The sequence below is a fragment of the Lygodium microphyllum genome, chromosome 23 (genome assembly GCF_053477565.2).
Source record: "Lygodium microphyllum isolate KBCC chromosome 23, Lygodium_microphyllum_v1.1.10, whole genome shotgun sequence".
Lineage (NCBI taxonomy): Eukaryota > Viridiplantae > Streptophyta > Polypodiopsida > Schizaeales > Lygodiaceae > Lygodium > Lygodium microphyllum.
Window position 1 is genome coordinate 16,724,146 of NC_141157.1, and position 16,159 is coordinate 16,740,304.

The 16,159-nt window shown below is 40.3% G+C and overlaps 1 non-coding gene across 1 annotated transcript; it reads left to right on the forward strand.

Moving 5' to 3' along the window:
* The first annotated feature begins 9,050 nt into the window (after positions 1-9,050).
* Positions 9,051-9,249, forward strand: LOC148015923 (U2 spliceosomal RNA). The gene has a single exon (XR_015688208.1). It is a non-coding gene; the product is annotated as a U2 spliceosomal RNA (small nuclear RNA).
* Positions 9,250-16,159: the final 6,910 nt, after the last annotated feature.

Consider the following 16,159-nt stretch of genomic DNA (forward strand, 5'->3'; position numbering starts at 1 on the left):
TATGATCTTCTAAGGGTTGATTGCGAGTGATGGCCAATATTCTAAAGGAGGTAGGAGCTACATATAAGTAGGTTCATATTCAGAGGTTTTGATGGTGTGTCTCTACTCGATATTGGCCATTATTGGGGGCAGCCCTCTTGTTCCCATTGAAGACAGAGAGCATACCATTTACACAGAAAAGAGGAGTTAGTGACGGCCAATGTTTGAATTTCTTCTAGCTCTTGGTTCGTGGGAGAGACTTTGCTCTTACTTTAGGAGGTAATTAGCCTTTATCTGCAAGCTTGCTCACTAGAGATCTCTGTGGTGATCAATTCCTCAACTACCCTAGGGGCTTTAATGAACAAGAACTCGAATTCTTCCCAGGTACATGACATCGTGTGTACATCAATTGTAGGAGGCCTAGGTCCAATCCTTTGTAGCTTTTAGCAAGCATTATAAAGGTAGCATCCAAGCGTCTAATGCATGTGACCAAGTCATCCCCCGTGTTCTTAGCTAGATCAGAGGCCAACATAAGAATAGATCTCGGCTTGTAAGAGGGTTTAAGGCTTGCAAGAGGTTGGGGTTTACTGGGCTGGAGAGCTCATCAAGTGGTGTCTACCGCTTTGACTGATCCTTAGGATGTGGGGTAGCCACTTGTGTGAGGGTGTGGGGTTTGGGGCTCAAATGTTGTGTTGCTTGCTAGTTGTGAAGCCGTTGGGACACTAGGAACATTAGGTGAGATCAATGTAGGGGCAACCAATTGCGGTTTTTGGTAGACCTGTTGAGGTTTGATGGGTTTGGTTTGTGACTCAAGTGGTTTAGAAGTTTTAGGTGGCTCACTAGTCTTTGGAAATGGGCTAGTAGTCGATGGGGCTAAAGGGCACATGTGTGCCTCTTGGTCTTAGACATCCAAATCTAGTTGTTGCCCTCATAGTAGCCTTGTGCATGCAATAGGGCCATAGGTACCCATTGAGGCTTGACTATTCATCAGGTTTTAGGAGAACACCAATTGTGTCTCCTATGCCTAGGGCATGATGGTCGCGAGTTATGGGTCCATGCGGGTCGGCTCTTAGGTGGTGATGATTGGCATTTAGGTACCCATTTTAGCTATTATTCAATGGTCTTTGTTGCATTTCCCTTGGGTTGTGACCGGTCAGTCGTCTTAGTAGGGTGGGACAAGTCATGACTCCCCTCCTGAGACTTTGTGTTAGTACTACTATCGGTGGCATTGGGGGACTTGAGTGGAGTCACGCTATCCTTGTTGAAAGTTGTTACTATCCTCACAGTGCCAATGGCCAGGTGAATGCACTGCGAGTCATAGTCAACATTACAATGTGCATGCTTCTTGAAAGCACGTCCTAGCAACGATTCCTTATATGCAGCCTTGGTATTAGGTAGCACATAGAAAATAATGGGTAGGCTTTCAGTCTCGATAGAGACTTGATGCCAGGAGGCATATTCCACGGTGGAATCTGTGAGGTTTTGCGGTGGATTTCGTAAAATTATATTTGTTGCTGGGGCTCATACATAAGGTGGATTCCTTGTGCGAAAAGTCAATGGGGACGCATGTCCTTTTCAGGCGTCTTGTTAATTAAATGTGCAAGTGGGTGATTCCACAAAATACATATTTAAATTAATGGGCATTTATGAGTTTAGAGTGCACACTCGTAATAAATTAAGGTTAGGATTGAGTTCTAGCCAATTTATTTATTTTGTAGCTGAAGATTACTAGGTATTCACTTTTGTCATTTAATTTTATTATTTTCTAACAATTGTGAATGATTCAGTTGATGTGAGAGTAAGCAGCAGTGGCGTTGGGAAGCACTGGGCGATAGCATGTATTCAAGTTATTTAGGAGAAATTATCATTTTTTATGGCCGCACATCTTAGGCATGGTGCCAATATTTATTTTGATGCACTTATTTATTGAAGCGCCTGACATTTATTTATTATTTTGTATGCGTATGGATGCACGATTTAAATATTTGTTATTGGACATTGTATTTGGACATAACCCGACTCTTTGGGTGCCCAATTGCTTTAATTCTTTAGTTGGAAAAAAACAAACACAAAAGCTAAAGCATGCTAATTGTAATTTGGGCTATTTTTTGAGCTTGGAGATGAACAATATATCAAATACATGCTTTGTGGAGTGCTCGCACAAGGCATGGGGGAAGATTGTACCCATTTAGTCTTTTGCTTCATGTCGTGCAAGTCTTCTCTCTTGTTTTTTGTGCAAAAGTAGAGTTCTTTTGTTCTTGGGGACCTTCCGGCGCTCGCTACGAACGTATACAGCATCCGATCTGTGCACCAATGGTATCAGAGCAAAGCTGAGATCGAGGGCTTCCAATCACTTACCATCTTGCGCGAAGGCGGAGCTCTTGGAATGATCGAGATCTACGGTCAGTCTCGCGGCAATCCGTCAATACCAGCGTGTTCCTGGTAGTGAAGAACCCCCTGCTACGTTGTTGGATCGCAGAGGACCGGTCTCTACAAGCGGAGGACCACTCCGGAAGTTCCTTTGCAAAACGTTTTTCTCAAAGAGAAGCAGATAAGTAACTTTTATCAAGTTTGATTAGAAAGCTTAATAAGCTTTCTACAAAGCTTAAACTCCACAATTTCAAACGTTCACAGTGGTAGGACGTACTGACTGCCGTCAACGCCGTTCAGAAGGTGCCGCCGTCCTTTAAAAAAAACGATTTAGTTAAGCTTTAATTACTTAAAGCTTAAAGCTTTCAACTTTACAAAAGTTCAAAAACTCAATTTCAACTCTCTCCCATAGTGGCTATTCACACATAGCTAGTCTCAAACGGATTTTCAACTTTTCGGCATGCCCTTGTTCACACCTGGGGACTGACAGAGTTCAATTCCAGCAGACAGATTGCTACCCGCAGTCTACACGCACGAATTATCCTCTTGGAAGAAGACCGTGACATCAATTTCAGCATGTATAAAGAAGAAATACTGCAAAAAGCCATTTTAAAAAAAAATAGAAATAAGCCTTGTAAACTCGACTTTGAGCAACGCCCATCCCGCTAATAAGATTTCGAGTGTGTGAGGTCTTTTGGGATTTTGCAGGATGTCTGATCAAACCATGGAAGATTTTATGGCCGAAGGTGATTTATTGGAACCAATGATGGAGCAAAAACTGGATCTAATTATGATGCAACTTCAAGAGGAACGAAGAGCACGTCAAACTTTGCAAGCTCAATTGACCAATCTGCAACGATCTACCACCGACCAAGATGGACCGCAATCTGAAGATCTTATACGACGTACGATCGATGCAACACTTGAAGCACAATCTATTCGGAAAGAAACAAAGATAAGTAAAAGAAATTTCAAATTTTGTACTTTCAATGGGTCACGCGATGGAAAGACTATACTTGCTTTTATCAGTCAATTTGATGATTATTTCCATGAAGAATAGTATGCTGAGAAAGATAAAATTAAGTGCGTCACTAATCATGTAGTGGACAGAGCATCCCTATGCTGGACTGTTGTCCACAAAAGCATTGATTGTCCTACTACTTGGGAGACTTTCCAAAAGAAAATTTTGTAGAATTTTTTTCCACCCCAATTCCACGAAAAAGCAATCAAACAATAGGATCTTCTGTAGCAGAGGGATCATGAGCCTATTTCACAATATACAGAGCGTTATTGGAATGCTTTATTGCAACTTTGAATGCTCGAAGATGTACCTGAGGCAACCCATAAACGCAAGTTTATGTCTGGCTTACTTGGACATTTTTATGCGGAGGTGAACATGTTCAAGCCAACGACTCTTGAAGATGCAATTTCCTTGGCCCATGACACTGAAGACAAAATTCGAGGACGAGAGAAGCGACCACAACAATTTCAGACTAATGGTAACTTTGGTTCAAAACAATTCAATTCAAATTTTCGAAGATTCAATCAAAATCATTTCCTTCCATCTTCATTCCGTAAATCTTGGACATGATCCCCTACTTTACCATCAAACACAAATCCAAACCCTAAGCCGTCTTTATAGCCAAATCTCAACATTCCTAAACTTCCAGCTATTACCAATAATGTGTCTAAAGCCAAACCCATAGTTTGTTACAAATGTCATCAACCTGGACATCTAGCGACGAATTGTCAGTCCAAAAAGCCAACTGTTCATATCAACTATTTGGGAGTGACAGAAGATGAAGAACATGAAGAAATGCCAAATTTCATGGAAGACGATGACGATATCGGTACTACTACAAATACTTTACCAGGTATGCCAAATCCCCATTCTTTATTAATGATGAAATGTCTTGTGCATGGTAAAGAAAAGACTGTTCTACATGATGATGGGAGCACACACGACTTTATTTCTGCAAAATTGATCAAAGGATTGAATTTACATATTGTTTCTACTCATTATCGCATCAAGGCTGCATTTTTAGGCACTAGATACAAGGGAACACAAGAAGTGCATAACTTAGAAATTAAAATTGGTGATTATGTTGAACGTAGAAAATTCTTAGTTGTGCCTTTACAATCTAGTGACATTATCTTAGGAATGCCTTGGCATCATCAGTACAATCCCGATATAGATTATTCCACGCGTTCAATGAATATTCATTATAATGGGAAACAAATCACATTGCATGGTATGCACACTTTTGATAATTTTCCATTGCTTAATCATACACAGGCTAAATGTGCATTACGAAAAGGTAGCAAATCCTACTTAATATGGGTGAATGAAATTGAAGCTAAAGAAAATCAGATGCATCCTAGGCACGCACAATTCCTTTCACAATTTCAAGATTATTTTGCTACTGACTTACCACCTGGCTTACCACCTATACGTCCCAAAGATCACAAAATAGACCTAATTCGTGGATCACAAAACAAGCCAACAAGAAAAGAAAAGCTATGAGTTTCAAAGTTGATGATTATGTTTGGTTACATATTGAAAAGCGAAGATTACAAAGTGTTGACAAACACCCTATTGTAAAGTTAGCTCCTAGATTTTATGGACCTTTCAAGATCATTTACAAAATCAATGACAATGCATTTAAACTAGAATTACCACAACACTGGAAAATCCACAACACTTTTCATATTAGTTTATTACGACCTTTTAGAGGCCAATTACATGTACATCCTATCTATGAAAACCCTCCTTTGTTAGAAGAAGAAACTGAAATCCTTGAACCTGAAACTGTTCTAGATACTGACTTTATGACCACTAGAACTGGCCATAGATATTCTAGATATTTGGTTAAGTTTAAAAATCATTCTATTGAAGATGCCCAATGGATGCATGCTCGAGACCTAAGTGCTTACCCCTCACTGCTGGCTCCACATTGAGCTAATAGCAATTGAGGACAATTGCTATCCCAACCTGGGGGTATGATGCCAGGAGGCATATTCCATGGTGGATTCCGTGAGGTTTTACGGTGGATTCTGTAAAATTATATTTGTTGCTGAGGCTCATACACAATGTGAATTCCTTATGCGAAAAGTCGATGGGGACGCCTGTCCTTTTCGAGTGTCTTGTTAATTAAATGTGCAAGCGGCTGATTCCATAGCGGGTGATTCCACAAAATACATATTTAAAATAATGGACGTTTATGAGTTTAGAGTGCGCACTCATAATAAATTAAGGTTAAGATTGAGTTCTAACCAATTTATTTATTTTGTAGCTGAAGACTGCTAGGTATTCACTTTTGTCATTTTAATTTTATTATTTTCTAACAATTGTGAATGCTTCAGTTGATGTGAGAGCAGGCAATGGTGGCATTGGGAAGCACTGGGTGATAGCGTGTATTCAAGTTATTTAGAAGAAATTATCATTTTTTATGGCCATGCATCTTAGGCGTGGTGCCAATATTTATTTTGACGCGCTTATTTATTGAAGCACCTGATATTTATTTATTATTTTGTATGCTCATGGGCGCACGATTTAAATATTTGTTATTGGACATTGTATTTGGGCACAATCCGACTCTTTGGGTGCCCAATTGCTTTAATTCTTTAGTTGGACAAAAGCAAACACAAAAGCTAAAGCGTGCTAATTGTAAATTAGTCTATTTTTTTAGCTTGGAGATGAATCATATATCAAATACATCCTTTGTGGAGCGCTCACACAAGGCATGGGGGGAGATTGTACCCAATTAGTCTTTTGCTTCATGTCGTGCAAGTCTTCTCTCTAGTTTTTTGTGTAAAAGTAGAGTTCTTTTGTTCTTGGGGACCTTCCGGTGCTCGCTACGTAAGCATACAACATCCGATCTGTGCACCAGACCACTACTTTGCATTTCCCTAGTCATGACATTTAACTAGATGGGAGTGGCCTCACCATCGAGTGTTTTAACTCCAAAGGGCCCCAAAGGTACATAAGGTACAATGGCTGAGCTAATAGGCAGTTTTCGTTTGGGACATTTGGCGTATAAGTGAGTGAATCCACATTTGAGGCATTTCAAATCGATCTTATCCTAGTTAGCTTGTTCTTGTTTGAGGCAACGAGATGATATATGCCCTAGGTGATTACAAGTCCAGTATGAGATTGCAGCGGTCTATTCCCCAAGTAGTATGGCTGGTTGTAAACTTGCAGATATGGTGATCGCCTCGGTAATCGGCAATGCATAGCATCGTGTCCAAACCTACCACACTTGGCACAAGCACAAGGTCCGAATCTAGGATCCATGCACTCGGTTGAGAGGTGGTTGCCTCCACAGTAATCGACACATTGCACATGAGGTCACACAAGTCTCCTAATCATTTCCTGGAGCTTGGCTAGCTCTAGCTTTACGTCCGCCAATTCTTGGCTCGTGTCAACACTCTTCCCTTTCTCTTGCTTATTTTGACTAGATCCCTCGCTAGCAGCGGTAGCTCTCTCTAAGGCTCTAGAGGCTGCACTATCTCGGCTTGTGTATCTCGAGCTCCTCTCGTTGACCAAGTCGTCTATGTGTATGGCTTCTTCAAAGACCCTAGCTAGCACCTCCATCTACAGGTTCAAATTGCCTACCAAGGCCTTGTAGAGCTCTTGACTCCTAATTCCACTTATGAATATGGTGGAGATCGCTCACTCACTAGGTCACTTTGTGGTTGGGATTCTCTTAAAGAGACTCCACACGTGGGTGACGTAATCTCCAATGTCCTCCTTGTCCTTTTGACTGACATTCTCCTATTCCATGTCATGAAGTGTGTAAGAGACTCAATGGTCATAGTGTCCTTGGTCCTAACAATGGAACTAACAATGTTGTGCTCCATGAGCTTGATGTTGGGACTTAGGACACAACCCTTATTGTTTCAATGGTATGATGCACATAGTCAATGGCTCTCACCTAGCCATCTCACATGCAAGGCCTTATGATAAATCTAATCTGTCACTTTCGTACTAGAACACTTGAAGCTTGGCTGTTGAGAGTATACTTACCAACTTAACTCATTATAGTTGCGATATCTTGATAAGAAATGCTCCACAATCCATGCGATGCCCCTTAATTCACTCCATGTCCTCATATCCTCATTTACATGCGATATAGAGAGGAAAAGATGAAGAAAAAGGGTAGAATTAGAGTGAATGGAGCTTCTTGATGGGTCCTTCACTCTCTCTTGACTTAACCTCACATATACAGACCCTCAATCTCACCTCTCAAATTGGAAGGATGGATTAGGAGATAGTGGAATGGCAAGAGCTTCTCTCTACCAAGTCCCTCACACACTAAAGGGATTGTTAGGAGGTTATGTTATGATTGACCTTGGAGTTTTTAATATCCCTAAAAAAGTAATATCAGCCCCCCTCAAAATAGTTTTCCCTTGATTAGGTGGGCTTGCTAATGGTAACTAGGGGGTTCTTTAATAAGAAGAGTCTCTTTTGGTTGCTCGAATCCAACATTTTGTTAGGAGGGTATGTTATAAATGGCCTTGGAGTCTCTCAGTAGCCCTGATAAGTTAATCTGAGTCCTCAGAATGGTTGGGGTCCTTGGTTAGGTGGGTTTTGTAATATTAAGAGAGGCTCAAATGTACTACACTTGCAAATATACCTGCCTAGGCAAAACATGGTCAATCTTCAAGATGGTGATGGCATTGGACAACTTACATATGAGAATGTGCAATGGATACCTCCTCACACTCTCTTACCTCTTCTATCTTGCATCCTTGTAGTAGTACAAGTGGAGTATGAGATATAGGCGAGTTATTGAGTATGTGGCTTGTATGTAGAAACACTTGAAGGAAAAGGTGGTTTGCCAATTGTGATGATACTTATATGGAGATAACTTTTCCAATTTAGGTTGGAGTATTGCCATCTCGGACTTTTGTACACTTGTCATTAGAATAACACTTCATGATGTGCATGGAGCATCATTACTAATGCTTGGAGATATCTGGAGGCTAAGTTTATGCTATTTAACAAAGGGATCATAGTAAGTCTTCTTTCTTATCTATTCTTGCATGTAATGTAAGAAAGTTCCTTGTGCTTGCTCACCATACTCCAACTCTACAATTCACATGAGAGTGCTACACAGATGAGCACATTTGGCTTGCAAGAGCTAGAGCCATTAGCATGATGCTGGACAGGCTTGTGGATATTCCACCAATTCTAGAGTGACCACCTCATGGTAGGCGGGGACATAGCACATCAAAGCCTATAAAAGTCCACAAGGCTTTTAAGGCAAAGAAGACATGCCAGAAGGGAAGTGCAAAGAGTAAGCCATAAAAGAAGGCTACCTTGGGAAAGAAAGACAAAGGACAACGGAAGAAGGCTTCCAAGGGAAAGATCTCAATCGGGGACACGGACTTAGAGAAAAAGGGGCCAGAGGTCCAAATAGAATCCCAACAAGTATGTCTAATCAACAAGGTGTGGAGCAAAGGGAGAAAAGTCCCAAGATGAGTTGTAGGGGGCAATCCTGCTAGGAATGGGTAAGCTAATCAACAACGGCGAGTGTAAAGAGCACTCGTGCGAGGGAGGGAGGGAGAAGGCAATTAGTAAGGGACAAGGCGACTGTCCCGTAGGCATAGCATTGGACACCGAGAGAGAGAGAGAGAGAGAGAGAGACTAGAGAGAAAGAAGGGTAGTATAAAAAGAAGGGTCGGCGCTCAAAGTAACCATACCTTTCTCGGCCTTTTGGCTAAGATCAAGTGTAGTATTTGTTCTTATCAGTTTAATATCTGATACGTGACCCATCGGGTCACTACGATATTAACCTAATTTTTCTCATGGGGGCAGCCCCACCCGGCAGCTTGCTGCCCGGGGCTGCGTGCGTCGCCTCCGTATTGCACTATCTCGGAGCGCTTGGCGCACCCTCTCACAGGTCTTGGATGAAATACGGATTGGCGCAGGCAGCTCAAGTGCGTTATCAAGGTTTGCCGGTGGAGCGTATCACTGTCTCGTAAATCTCTCAATGCTGCAGCTCTCAAACTGGCATTAACAACCTGTGCTTCAATGAGCGCTGCTATCGTATCGTCTATTTGCAGAGTCGAAAGAAGGCTGCCTCCTGCACACCTCGCACTCCGCTCGTCGCACATGGAGATGTTCAAGGGCAAATTTAGAAGATGTGCCTCTTGTCATGTTAGAGAAAACAACCTACATTGGAAAGTGGCTAGTGAAGTATCATCATTGCTATCTGAAAGGGTCATCTTCACAAGCATATGCTTGGTAGGTCACTTATCCTCAAACACACAAGCTCACAAGTGGGGACTTGACAAACTGCCTTTTCCTTCAAGTGTTTCCACATATGCACACCCACATCTCATCTAGATTTCTTAACATCTATAATGCTTCTCATACTCCACTTGTACTACTACAAGGATGCAAGATAGAAGAGATAAGAGAGTTTGAGGAGAGTGGGGGTTTGGTCATGTTGCTTTTCCATGCCAGCAATTCATACTGCTGCCTGAACTGACGGCTCATGAAAGTGTTTGCTCGTGTGCACTTGCATTTTTTATGCTTGCAATTATTGACCTTGTACATTTGCAATAGCAAATCTCTCTTCAAAGGAGCTGCTTTTGTTCAGCTTTTAGCATCCTAAATCAAATACCATTGCATCAAGTAATTAAGCTCTTTGTCGTGACCCATGCTTGTTTACTAGTGAAGAATCTAGTGGTTTGGACTCGAGCTCTCAACTATATCAGTAGTTTAGTCACATGCCTTACCCTACTCCAAAATAGGAGCTGCCAAAGAGTGGGCACCTTCATAGTCTTGAATGCTCCCTTCTTGTTTTAGTTTTTGACATGTTGGTCCAATCCAGTCATCTTGAAGATAGTGTAGTTGATGCATGACATTAGCTATATCTGAACTTGTGATAATGAGATCAGTCACTTACATAATAATAAAGAAAAGAAAAGGATTAGCTAAAAAGAGAGAGAGAGATGCATCCAAGTGGAATCCTTCTGAGGAAGCAAAGAGAGTTGCACTAGAATCATGCTTGAGGGGCTTGCTTCATGCCACCATTGCAAGTGGTAGACATGTTTCTAATGCCATAGAATGAAAAATCCATTGGGTTGCTTGCATAATCTTCCTACTGAATCTTTGAATTTAGGATGGAGTTCTTGACATGGGCTGATGATGATGTGACATGAGAGCTAACACCAATTTGATGGTAATCATATTACCATAACTGTGATCGTCTTAGTGTCATCAATGCCCTCTTGTTGCACACGGCCTTTGGTCACCAAGTGGTTCTTGTACCTGTCCAAGGTACCATTGGAGTGGAATGTTTCTTTGAAGATCCACGTCACGCCAAATAAACCTACTGATGAGAGGGTCTATCCAGTGAGACCTTGAACCATGATTCTAAGCATTAGAACCAAGCTCCACCTTTGTGGCCTGTCTCTCATACAGAGAAAATGACATGTTCCACTATTACCCATGTTGGAAGGAACACCAAGTCGTTGAAGAAGTCAAGAAAAGATTAGTTCTGAACACCTCTGGCATCTTTATCTGGGTCAATCAAAGTAGGTATTTGGGCAAGTCTAGGAACTAGAAATGGAATGGGAACATGAGCAATCACTAGAGCTGATGTAGGAGGTGGGGGCAAAGATGGGCCAATTGGAGCTAAAGGAGGTGGCCATGGATACCGAGGCTCAAGCTAACTTGGATTCTTACTTAAGTTGTGTTGATTTATCTGTGACTGGGTGAAGCTTAGATGCATACATTATTCTACGATCAAGACTATCACAATTTCACTACAATTCTGTGTTCTCGTTGTGTTTGGGATAGATCAATGTACAAGATCCTCTTTAAATTTTGACAAAGCCAATATTTGCCCTTTGGTTGTCATCATTGCTTGTTTGTTGGGGTCCTTCTTTGCAATGCCACTTCTCCCTCCTTGGTAGGATTTCTTTTAAGGTTTTTGGTGGGGGTGTGGTTGCCATGTTGCTCTTTCATAGTAGTGTTCTCGGGACTCATCATGGTTCTTTGGTCCCCACCTTACTAATTGCCTTGTCCCTCCCTAGCATGAGTGCTCTTTAGACTCACTGTTGTTGATTAGCTTACCCATTCCTAGTAGGATTTCCCCTTGAACTCATCTTGGGAGTTTTCTTTGTTTGCTCCACACCTTGTTGATTAGACATACTTGTTGGGATTATGTTTGGACAAGTGGCCGATTTTGCTCTATGTCATTGTCCCCAATTGAGATCTTCCTCTTGGAAGGTTTTTTCCATTGTCCTTTGTCTTTGTTTCCCAAGGGTGCCTTTTTTGATGGCTTACCTTTTGCACTTCCCTTCCGGCATGTCTCCTTTGCCTTAAAAGCCTTGTGGACCTTTATAGGCTTTGACGTGCTATGTCCCAACCTTTATAGGCTTTGATGTGCTATGTGTATTTTATAAGAGAATTTTATAATTGAACCTTTTTCTTTTCTAAATAATTAGTGTACCATGTCCAATAGATATTTAATCACCAGTTAGATTAGATTTGTTGGAATCTATATTGGTGCGACAACCTGGTTTGCCAACATGGGGGCCATCATACACCTCATATTTTTTAACCCTCTCTCTATAAGTGCCCATATTTATTGCATGTACATAGTTGTACATGTGTACAATGCAACTTAGGTCCCTCGGGAAAGTAGCTCGCAATGTAAAGTTATTTCTTTTTTTCTTCACTTTTGATTAGAAAATAAAACAATGCCATGTAGTGTGGCTGATTATGGATTGTGTGTCCTTCTAGCTTTAATCCATTTTACAAGTGTGTTCTATTTTAACAAGCTCCACAAGGCATGGTCAATATCAACCATACTATGTGGCTTTCCTTAGAATTGGGCTTTCACCTTACAATTTAAATTCTCCACACCGAAGACCACAACATCCTTCTAACATGGTATAGCAATCATCAATTGCACCATATCTCAAGATGTCCATTGTGCCACATGCCATGGTTATTTTTCATGGTAGTTAGGTCTACAAAACCCCCTCCACACACACACACACGCACACACACACACACACACACACAAAGAGAGAGAGAGAGAGAGAGAGAGAGAGAGAGAGAGAGAGAGAGAGAGAGAGAGAGAGAGAGAGAGAGAGAGAGAGAGAGAGAGAGAGAGAGAGAGAGAGAGAGTGTGTGTGTGTGTGTGTGTGGAGGATACTTTGGGACAACTAGAGGGGGGAGGGCTATGAGTCTCCAAAAAATGTGGAGCATACTAGTAAGTGAGATTCTCAAGCATGGAAATAGACAATCCATTCTCTTTGTCTAAGAGGATGCACTTTTCATTCTATTAAATTCTTAAGAATTCATTTGGTTATGTAATTAAAACTTCTTTGTAAAATTCCCTTTCTCTTCATTACATCAAGAGTAGATGCATCCAATGTCTTCATTTTATGTCGCTTTGCTATAAATTTCATGCACTAGCCAATTGAAAGTTTTTCATTTTTATGCACCAACCTATGTTTTTCATTTTGGAGTAGTAAAGGGGAATGCAACTCACGTAGAAATCATATAGTGTCGAATTTGTGTTGAAAGGTTTAACCTAGGAGATGCTTGCTTTCAAACAAGATATTGTAGTGTATCAATACATTATCATCTCATCTCCACCCACTCTCCACCATTGCATATCATTCTTTCTTAAGCCAAGAATTTTTTTTAACTTGAAATGCATCACCATTACTAATCATTTCTTATGATCCATTTGCACTATCAATTGTAAACTTTCCTAAGCATAAATATCACAATAAGCCCACCAAAATAGGCATGTTTGAGGTATCTAAACTCAATAGGATGCTAAAGGTAGTTTCATTCCATTTGAAAGGCCTCTACCTTAGCATGCATTGGGTTTGTCTCCTAACATGCCACAAGATATGCAAGGCCTCAAATAAACAACTACATGCGAATATACATCCTAATCCCAAATATCCTAAACATACCTAAGAATTGGCTAGGTACCTTTGTAGGTCTCAATTGAACTTTATGGGAATGGAACTAATAAAGACAAAAGGAAAGGAAATAGAGAGAAAAGATAGAGGCATCCCTGTTATTTAATGATGATGCAATACTAAAGTTAAATGGAACTTAGCAAAATTAACAAGATGGCCTTCTTCCCCTTTCTTAATTTAGTTTGCATGTGATTAAGAACTTAATCAACTTCTTACATGGCTCCTTTTGCTTCACTTTTGTCCTAATGTCTAGTCTACTTATATTGCAAATGTGCTTTCTTGAAAAAATCCATGTGTTGTCTATTTTGAACTTCAATAGATCACCAAGTCCCATTATTTATGGCCATGGATGTTGCTTAATAATGGTGACTACACCTTGAAAATTTCAAAAATTGCCCATTTACACTAGAATTACATTAATGGGAATTGTAAAATGCATTGCAACTTATTTCATGGTTACCAGTTACTAGTGATGATTACATGGGCCAAAGAATTCACCCCTAATCAGAGCATTTTAACAACAAACTCAATTGCAATCTTGTTTTAAGGGTGGACTCTATGTGTGTGTGTGTGCGTGTGTGTGTGTGTGTTTCACATACAAGCCACATACTCAATAGCTCACCTATATCTCATCTAGATTTCTTAACATCTATGCTTCTCATACTCCACTTGTACTACTACAAGGATGCAAGAGAGCAGAGATAAGAGAGTGTGAGGAAAGTGCTCAACGAGCACTCATTGATGCCCCAATCTTTGCCATAATAGTTTGGATTGTAAGGAATGAAAATTTGAGGGTCACTTGTTGCACTGTGCATGTTCTGTCTCCTCTTGATCCATTGTCCCCAAAGACATGACCAAGCAAGAGAATAAGGTGAAGATAGAAGAGAGTACTCAAGAGAGCAAGAGAAGCCCTTGCACCCTCAAGCTCAAGAAGTCTCACATGCTCACTACTTCACCCTCACTCAAGCTCAACTGCTATTAGATGGAGCAAAGAGAAGGAGATGGCAAAAGAGAGCTATGCAAATTTTCACACAAGAACTTAACCTTTCTTTCTCTCTTTTGGAATCTTACATGTAACTTTTAATTAATGATAGGTTTGTTGTTGTTCCACTGAACTATTTGGTCGATTCCATGTGAGTGTAATATCCAGCTCTCAAGTCTTGGCCTTTGGTTGACTTTTCTGTAATACTTAGAATATAATAACAAAAATAAATTGTTGAAGTTATGCTTTGTACTTATGGGTTGATGCTCATGTTTCTTTTTATTTTTGCATCCACCTTCTCTTCCTCTTTTTGGCACTTTCTAAATTAAAAAACTTTGAGAGAATAAAAGTGAAGAATATCTACGAGAACATAGCCATCCGGCTAAAATTTTAGCTCCTCTTGGATTGGACCACGTAGAGAAAAGGACATGTTCCATTGTTACCCATCTTGGAAGGAACACCAAGCCATTGAAGAAGTCAAGAAAAGATTAGTTCTGAACACCTCTGACATCTTTATCTGTGTCAATCAAAGTAGGTATTTGGGAAAGTTTAGGAACATTTATTTGGCCATACATGATGGTGGTCACACAGTTAGGCTAGCACCCTTTAGGTACTCTAGGCTAGTTTGGCTTTTACATAATGGTAATCTCTACCTAGCACCCTTCTTGTTATACCCCCCCTTTGCATTGCATGATCATAATCATCTTCATAAAAGGGTGCTGGATAAGTGAACAATCCCCATGAGGGATACTATTCAAATGGCACTATTATATGAAGCATACACAAGAAGATATTGTCTCTTGTTGTGTAGCTACTCTGGAAGGTGAAGCTAACATCTACAAGGTTGCGTTTTGCAACCAATAACCTGTAGATGCTTTGTTTATGTGAATAGAGTCAATGCTTGCACAGGAAAAGATGTGTTTGGGTAGTAGTGTTGAGTATGTCTTGGGTTTCCACCAAGCAGTTTTCTCTCTTTTTCTTGACCATGGTTCCCTTAGAGAGATTCTAAGGAAAAGCCATGGCAAGACTAGGGATTTTGCTAGAATGAATCTAGAGAAAGGCTAGCACAAGCCTAGAATATAACTATTTGTAGAAGTGAGCACTAAGTGTAGGGGTGATTGGGACTAAGAGAGAGAGAGAGAGGGGGGGGAGGCCATAGACTAAGTAATGCATAGAGTTAAGAGTGAGTGTGCAAGGTGCATAGAGGGAGTGGGGAGCTAAAGCCAGGGTAACTACTTTTATAAAACTTGCAAAAGTGGTCATCTCCAAAAAGATATTCCCTGAATGAAGTTGGATCCTCCAAGATATAGATAAGGTACTCATGGTAAAGAGCTTGTTTCCGTAGTGTTGCCATAGCTCACATGTGGCATCACTAGCTACACTCTGGTTATCACTAGAGCTGCACCGCAACTTAGTGTAACCAACTTTTTGTAGATCAACTATTATCAAGATGTATTGGCTCAATGATTCAAATTAGTTCAATGTTCATATACCTTGAAAGGCAATTTGTATTATTTGAATGTTTAATGGCCAATGGCAAAAACGACTTGTAATTCTACTTGGGTTGTCCATGACAAGATGTCCATGACAAATTTAAACTTTAGTCATAGTTCAATTAACCAAAAAGTTTAGATGACTAACAATTTTTTAAAGTTGGGTAGTCACATTGACTAAAAAGTGAAATCAAGTGCTCATGATTAAAGAAACAAACCATGAACTAGTGAATCTATACAATCAAGCTCTATAGAATTTTGGTGACTCCTAAAATTTAGGAGGTTAATTTTTTAGGATGTTACTAAAATGAAAATTATGTTCACATCAAAAGATCCTTAATTTTGTAAGTAACAAATTTGTCTTCAACAACGA